Here is an 8,404-nt window from a genome sequence, read left to right as displayed (position 1 = left end):
CAGGAGCATCCCTAAATTTGCTGGCCGGTTAGTCTAGCTGAATTGACAAGCGTCAGGTTCAGTGTGAGATCCTGACTCAAAAAGTGACTAGAAAGCAATTGAAAAAGACATCCATGTTGACCTATGGCCTCCACATGTGCAAACGCGCAAGAACCTGAACCCTCCCTTACACATTTACACATAAATACACGTACGACATGATACACACACAGATTTTTGAGAGACACCATAAATTCACATAATTTTATTATGGTATGCTGTTAAAGTAACCCTGTTTTTATTAATTATTACTAAGTTCTTTCTATGCTTAGATTATAAAGTGTTTCATAGGTATAAGGAGAAAAATACGACATATACAAATGAGATTTGTTACTATCTACAGCCTCAGAAACACACACCCCCACTTAGAGCATATCCCCCAAGGAGGATGGAGAAACTACTATACATTCACTACCACAAAACCCCTCTATGCTCTGCATCCCAACTCCCCAGCCTAATGCTCTCAGCACACACCACTGGGTGGTCCCTTAAGAGAACAAGAAGCTACACACATTTGCTTTCAGAACATTTGCTTTTCTTTGTCTTAGAACGGGCTCAGGGTCTGGTATCATACATACTTAGCTTCAGCTGTCAACTTGACAGTAACTTAAATTCACCTGGGAAGAGCGAGCCTCAACCAAAGCCTCTGTCCGATTGGCCTATGAGGTGTTGCTAATTGATGTAGGAGGGCTCAGCCCACTGTGGGAGGTGCTACCACTGGGCTGGTGGTCCTGAGTTGTATAAGGAAACAACAGGTTGAGCAAGCCACGAGGAGCAAGCCAGAAAGAGCACCAGTTCCTGCCTCCAGTCTCCTGCTCTGTTTGACTTCCCTTTGTGATTAACCTGGGAGGAGACATAGAGATGTAAGCCATAAACTAAGCCATGTAAACCTGTTTCTCCCCAAGTTGCTTTTGTGTGTGTGTTTAGCATAACAATAGGAAAGCTAGCCACAACACCTGGTTGGCAGCATTCATGACTGGTGTAGGGCCGGAAGCCTTGCTGGCACACTTTGACACTGCAAGTTGCTCTAATAAATTTGTCCTTTTTCAGCCATGTGAATCTAAAATGCATAAATTGAGATATGCATTTCAGAATGAATTTACTCAGTTTCTAATGCAGTGTTTTGTCACTTAGATGGTCACCGGGTAGCTCAGGACAATTTGTTTTCATTGACATCTAGAGGCCCCTCACAGCTTGTGGATTTTCACACCTGTTTCAAATTGAGTGTGGAGAATTCCCAGAACTTGCAGAGTAAAACAAGAAGTAAAAGATGAAGATGATCTTTTAAAACCTGAACAATTAACTACAACCAGACAGCTTTTGTTTAAATCCCTTGCTGGAACCATCAGCTTATAAAGACAGGAGAAAGGGGCTGCTACACAAATCCCTCAAGTCAGATCATCTCTGGCTCCCACCGAGTACCTCAGGTACACTTGTACGTGTGTGTGCATGTTTGGTTTTGTCTACCTCCCGAGTTCCTAATTAAAAACCACTTAAGGAATTGCTAGCTGACACGTTACTAATTCTAGCTAACAAATGACTACAAATAGAAGAGTTTAAAATAGCATCCCTTTGCCATCTTATGGTTCTGTGGGTCAGAAGTCTGTATAAATGACCGGGTTCTCTATTTATGATCTGAACTCCAAGTATTAGCCCAGCAAGTGTTGTTCCCCAGAGCTGGGGAAGAAGCTACTTCTAAGTTGTTTCTGGATCATTCCATTCCATGCAGCTGTGTGGCAAAGGCCTCATGTCATTGCTGGCTGTGGATCAGGTCACCCTTCTCATGGAGAGGCTTCTCTCAGGCTCTGGTGTGTAGCTAACTATCTTCAAAGTCAGCAAGGGCACTTTCAATCCTTCTTATGCTTCGAGTCTCTCTGATCTCTCTCCATCTGCCACCAGCCATAAAGAAATGCTGTGCCTTTAAAGGAATGTGATGAGGTTGCACCCACCTGCATAATCTCTCTTTTGATTATCTCAAAGTCAAGTCATTATTATCTGTAATTACATCTTCAAAATTTCCCTTGATAGTAACACAATATGATCATGGGTTGAAAAATCTTATCAAAGTCCCAGAGCCAAGGAAAGACGACTCTCATTGGGTAGAGAATCTTGGGGCACTTGCTGCTAACTGGATATGCACAAAACAGAAACTAGAAGAGGGACAATAAAGAGGAGAGAGTCATTCTGACTACTCAAACTGGACCACACCCTGAGGAGTGGTTCACTATGCAAAACCTTCCAGTTCAGATGCATCCTAACTATCAGAGGTCTTTCTTCTCCGTGCGGCTAATGGGCCACTGATCCTCCAGAAGTCTTCTGCACACTGGTGAAGTCCCCTCCACATAACTTTAGGCCCCCATGTATGAAGGGTAAGCCACACAACCCCCCACACACACCCATAGCGGGTGTAATTGTGACATTGTATCTCCAGAGATGGCTGCATTGGCACCAGCTGATAATGGCAAGCCATGCCTTTCCTGGTGTCTTTAGTGTGTTCTCTCTGTTCCTCAGCAAGACTGGAGCCCAGCAGTCCCTGTTTTTTAGTGGGATGCCCAGAGTGGGCTGAAAATATCAGAGTTCAATTCAGGTGACTTAAAAACTAGCAGAAACCGTAGAGCAGCAAGGACGCCATTGGAGAAAGGTTTTAGACGTAGTTCTGCCAGTGATGTGTTTCCGTTAAACTGTAGTACTCCCAGCTCTGACTGCCTTCTTGTGGGTTGTTTTTTACCCAGTATGGTTTGTCTCATGGTGACAATGTGACAATGTGGCTGCTTGTAGCCGCTGGGCCTCCCTATTTACACAGAAGAGGAAAAAGCCAGCAGGTCCAGAGCCCTGAGCAGAAGTCCCAGTTTCCAATCAGTTGGCTGCTCTCTCCCCCTGGCCACGGGCTACCATTGTTTAATTGCTTAGGCCTGCGTTACCCAGGCAGATGGAAATGACCTGGCTAGATCAGATTAATGAGGGCTGAGGCTGGGAGCAGTTCCTCAAACAACATCGTTGCTACGCAGTGGTAACAGAGTGGCTGGGTGTTGGAGCAGCAGCCCAAATGTCACTGCAGTGAACACCCACCTTGGAGAACCTTGGTAGCAGAGACAAGACTGCCCTTTTCTAAGTCCGTCTCAGTGCCTGTGGGTGGGTTACTACGGCGCGGCACCTCCCCGTACTGAATACTATGCAAGTATTTAAATACTCCCCATGCCACATGGATGCTGAACACGAGCCACCAACTTCAGCACATGCCATGGCAGCTGAAAAGAGAACCACCTTGATCCAACACACGGCAAGATGAGATGACTGTGCCACCCAGTGCCTTCCCAGGGGCCATGTGCAATTGTTTCAACCCGCACTGGTGTTTTCACATTGTTTCCACTAAGCTGTACTTCCAGAGTTCCTACTTGGATCCAAATTCTATGCTGTCTATAGATTCTCCCATAGCACAGTCTGCTCAGAGCACCTCTCTCCAGCTTCTGTGTTCCCCAAGTGTTTAGAATCCTTCAGGCTCCCTATCTCCCTCAGAGTAGGGCTTTAGCACTGTTGGCATTTGTGGCCAGCTGTAGGGCTGAGTTCCTGGGAATGAAACATACGCAGTTCCAAAAGGCAGTACACTCAGAGGAGATCCTAACACTTGCAGGCTCCACTGTCATCATCTTGAAGTTCTTTTTTTGTTTGTTTGTTTTGTTTTTTTTTGTTGTTGTTGTTGTTGTTTTATGAGACAGGGTTTCTCTGTATTGTTTTGGAGGCTGTCGGTCCAGCCCGGCCTCGAACTCAAGAGATCCGCCTGCCTCTGCCTCCCGAGTGCTGGGATTAAAGGCGTGCGCCGCCGCCGCCGCCACCACCACCTGGCTCATCTTGAAGTTCTTAATGTGTGGTGATACATTATTTATGATTTATTAAAACTTGCCTGAGGATTCAGAAAGTAAAGCCAGCCTGAATCTATAGAGATCAAGCAGTGGTGGTATACACCTTTAATCCCAGGACTCAGGATTAAGATCTGAGGTAGGTGGATCTCTCTGAGTTCAGAGCCACCCAGGGATACACGAGATTGAATCAGTCTAAAAGGGTAACAGCTCACACCTTTAATCCCAGCACTAGAGAGTTATAAAGATAGGAGCAGGCTCTTCAGTAGTTAATATCAGGATTAGTCTCTAGCCACGTTGAGGAGAGCATGGTCTTAGTGAATCTGAGGAGCAGTGAAGTCGGGAGCGATTTGAGGGTCGCCCCTTTGGTCTAAACTAAGATAGAAGAGCTAGTGGCTGGCTGCTTTGCTTTTCTGATCTTCAGTTTAAAGCTTGAACCCCAATATCAGCTTCTGGGTCTTTTATTTTTGTGCTACATTAATGATCATTAAACTTGTAAGTGAAATACAGGAGAGCCCGATAGTCATGGCCATGATCATTGCTGCCCTGTTTGCAGAGTGGTGACAGTTCCAATGTCCTATGAGCACAGAATTCTCATTGGACCACGATGCATGAAGGTGCAGTGACAATCAGAGCAAGCTAAATAGAAATGCGTTTTACTTGTGACTGAGTAAGCCAGTGGTTAGCAACCTTCCTGATCCTGGGACCCTTTAATACCGTTCCTTATGTTGGGGTGACCCCCTCCAACCACAAAATTATTTTGTCACTACTTCATAACTATAATTTCACTAGTGTTATGAATCATAATATTGTAAGTATTTGTGTAAATATCTGTGTTTTCTAATGGTCTTAGATGACCCCAAAGAGTTGCAGCCCACAGGTTGAGAACCCCTCAGTTTCCTCAGCGGAATCCTTCACAGATCCAGGATTCTTTCCAACAAGAAACTTGCTTTGAATGCATAAAAAGCAGGCTGACCACCAAAAAAAAATGCAGATGATTGATAAGCTACCGGGTATTCTCTCATTCATGTTCCGTCCCTGAACTTGCGGACTACTGAGAGCAGTGTCCCAGAAGTAGAGTTTTGCGGCTAATGGAGTCAGGAAACTCAGTAGTAGAGCACTGCCCTAGACCATGAAAAGCCCAGGAGCAGAGCGGGTCTTATTAGTAAGCGTAGGTTGCCTGATAAAATTTGAGTTTCAGATAAGCAACATAGGGCATACTTACACTGAAATTTTAATGTTGTTCTCCAAATCCAAACTACAAGTGACCTTGTATTTTATCTGAGGGTCCTACCTGGCAGGGAAGGGGAGGCCAGAACAGTTTCCAGCTCTCTGCCTTTAACTCTTCCCTCCTCAAGGTAGCTGCTGGGACAGTGTGCCGCTACGGAGTAGAGTAACAGCAGGCACACGAGCTCTGAGCAGCCTTCCTGCTTGCCTAGAAAAACAAGCATATACGCACAGGCCAGCTACGAAATATGAATAGGGTGATTTTAGTGGTTCCACGTGTGAAGTAAGTGTCTTTATATTTGTAGTTCAAAACCAGCACCGTAGAATATGAAAATAAAGGGGACACCACATACTGATAATTTCACATGTTTAACTTCTCTATTTAAAACAACACTAGGTAGCAAATAAAAACAATAGCGTGACAAATAATTAGAATGCAGAGAAAAGGAAAAGAGTTTTGCATTGTATTTTTACCTTTTCGTTTGGTTGGTTGGTTTGGGGAGGACTGGGTTTTGTTACATAACCCAAGCTGGCCTCGAACTTATGGTCTGCCTGCTTCAGCCTCCTGCATGCTGCTGGGTTGGGTTATAGGAATATATGTTAGTAACTGCAATGGTGATTTTGTTCTACTCCTTGAACCAAGAGACCCACCATTTCATCCTGGGCTATCTGACACATTCAGCAGCCAACCTTGGGCTGCCCTATCCACTGTAACATATTCAGCAGCAACCATCACCTGTGGCCCCTACCCACCCAAGGAGAACCCCTGCTTAAGGGGAAAACTCCAACTTTACTGATGTGTGGTTACCCATGTAACTCTTTACACGCCTCACCGCAGAGTGCAACAAGCATGTCGAACCTGCTTGGGGCCCTTCAAAAAGCATCACTTGAATTCATCCTTGCTTCCAGATACCCTCTTCCTGTTCCCTAGGTCACCTTTTTTCCAGCTTCACTCGGGGACTCCTTATCACCCATACCCACCCCCAATCCACCCTTCCTTAACTGCTATTCATGTCTGCTCTCAGTATATTAGTTACGTTGCTTGTTGCTGAGACAAAACATCTAACAAAAGTAACTTAAAGAGAGTCTGCTAGCCGGGTGTTGGTGGCGCACGCCTTTAATCCCAGCACTCGGGAGGCAGAGGCAGGCAGATCTCTGTGAGTTCGAGGCCAGCCTGGTCTACAGAGTGAGTTCCAGGACAGCCTCCAAAACAATACAGAGAAACCCTGTCTCGAAAAACCAAAAAAAAAAAAAAAAAAAAAAAAAAAAAAAGAGAGAGTCTGCTAGTGTTGGGGAAGTCCTGTGCATTTGTCAATAAAGCACTGTCTGGCCAATAGGGAATCTAGATAGGAGGGACTAGGAGTCCAGAAGGACTCTGGGTAGGAGAAACACAAGGAGAGAGCAAGATGTAACCGCCATGGGGTAGGAAGCCCAGAACTATTCTCCGGTAAGAAACATACTTAGATTAACAATTATGGGGTAATTACTTAAGTCAGAGCTAGCCAGTAAGAAACAAGCAAGGCCAACAGCTTCATAATTAATATAGCCTCCTGTGTGTTTATTTAGGACTGATGCGGCTCTAGAACCAGGCTGGCAGGAAGGCATTCTCTCAAAGAAAAAACTTCTCTTTACATGCTAGGCCAAAAAAAGCATGTTGGAGCCCCTGGAGCTAGAGTTGCAGGTGGTTGTAAATTATCTGGTGTGAGTGCTAGGAGCTGAACTTGAGCCCTCTACAAGAGCAGCAAGCATTTTAGCTGCTGAACCATCTCTCCAGTGGGGGGGGGGGGCTATTTTGCCTCATGGTTTAAGAAGGAGTGCATTCCATGTTGTGTGACGAAACATTTTGGGGGAGGCACATCTACTCACCCCAAGTAGGGAGTCCAGAACAGATCAAAGTATAGACATCATCAAAGTTCAACTTGGTGAACCAATGAGTTTTATTGTGGTTACTTACAGGAGTAGAACTAACTCATGGATAGCTGTATCACCAAGGCCCACCCCAGTGTGGGTGACAGCTCACAAAGCTGGGAACCTGGAGCCCACGGCACAGCCTGCAGGCAGCTTCGGCAGGTTGGAGAGCGTCCTTTCCAAGTGACTCAATTGGTCTAAACCCCTTCCCACCAGCTCAACTGGGCCCTGCTTCTTCCAAGTAGCTGATCCAGTCTGAGAGTCCTCTTTGCAGCTTGGCTTGTGTGATGATTTGAAAGAAAATGGACCCCAGAGGCGGTGGCACTATTAGGAAGTGTGGCCTTGTTGGAGAAAGTGAGTCCCTGGTGGGGGCGGGCTTTGAGGTCTCTTTTGCTCAGACTTCCCTCAGTGTGACTTTCAGTTGACTTCCCATTGCCTGTAAGATGTAGGACCATTAGCTATTCCTCCAGCACCATGTCCGCCTGCAAGACTGGACCTCTGAAACTGTAAGTGAGCCACCCCAATTAAATGTTTTCATTGTAAGAGTTGCCCTAGTCATGGTGTCTTTTCCCAGCAATAGAAAACCCTAAATAATGGCCAAGTGGTGGTAGTGTACGCCTTTAATCCCAGCACTCAGGAGGCAGAAGCAGGTGGATCCGTGAGTTCAAGACCAGCCTAGTCTATAGAGCGAGTTCCAGGATAGCCTCCAAAGCCACCCAGTTTTCAAGAAACCCTGTCTCGAAAAACAAACAAACAAAAAAAAACAAAAGAAAAGAAAGCCCTAACTAAGGCATCTTGTCTCAGAGTGACCCTAGGCACTTCGTTATTACTTACTCTGCCAGGGAGGGGCCAAGTGAATCTGATCAGTTTCAGGGACTTCCTGAAGCTGTCTTGAGTTGTTCACCTCCCTACTCACAGAACCTCCCTGGAGGAAGGAATGCTTCAGCCTTGGAGGACATGGTTACACCGCAGCCCATCATGGAGGAAGTCACAGCAGCAGGACGGTGAGACGGCTGGTCACGCTGCATCCACAGTCAGGGATCAGGGAAGAGACAGTGCCCTTGCTCCTTTTTATTCAGAACTCCAGATCACAGGGTGGTACCACCCACACTGGGGCGTGTCATCCCTCCTCAGTCAAGTCTCTCGGGAAGGATGCTGGCAGATGCCCCAGAGGCGTGTTTCCTGGGCGATGTGAAGTCCAGCTAGGTTGAAAAGGGTTAACCCATCACACTGGTAAGGGCTTTGCTCACAGCTTCACCTGCCCTGCCCCTGCACTACTGTGTACAAAATTTGAATGACACAGGCTGAGAGCTAGACTCCCAGGGCGAGGACTTTTTCTTCATCTGCGTTTCTAGCCTGACATCTAGATAGGC

At 46.1% G+C, this 8,404-nt stretch overlaps 1 long non-coding RNA gene across 1 annotated transcript; it reads left to right on the top strand.

Moving 5' to 3' along the window:
- Nucleotides 1-800: 800 nt before the first annotated feature.
- Nucleotides 801-7,392, top strand: LOC110341873. Its single transcript, XR_002383873.1, has 3 exons — nt 801-902; nt 1,174-1,466; nt 7,080-7,392. It is a non-coding gene; the product is annotated as an uncharacterized LOC110341873 (long non-coding RNA).
- The last annotated feature ends 1,012 nt before the right edge of the window (nt 7,393-8,404 follow it).

Source organism: Mesocricetus auratus, unplaced genomic scaffold (assembly GCF_017639785.1).
Source record: "Mesocricetus auratus isolate SY011 unplaced genomic scaffold, BCM_Maur_2.0 Super-Scaffold_100021, whole genome shotgun sequence".
NCBI classification, from domain to species: Eukaryota; Metazoa; Chordata; class Mammalia; order Rodentia; family Cricetidae; genus Mesocricetus; species Mesocricetus auratus.
Note: the sequence above shows the minus strand (reverse complement) of the source record. Positions and strands in the feature narration are given on the sequence as shown.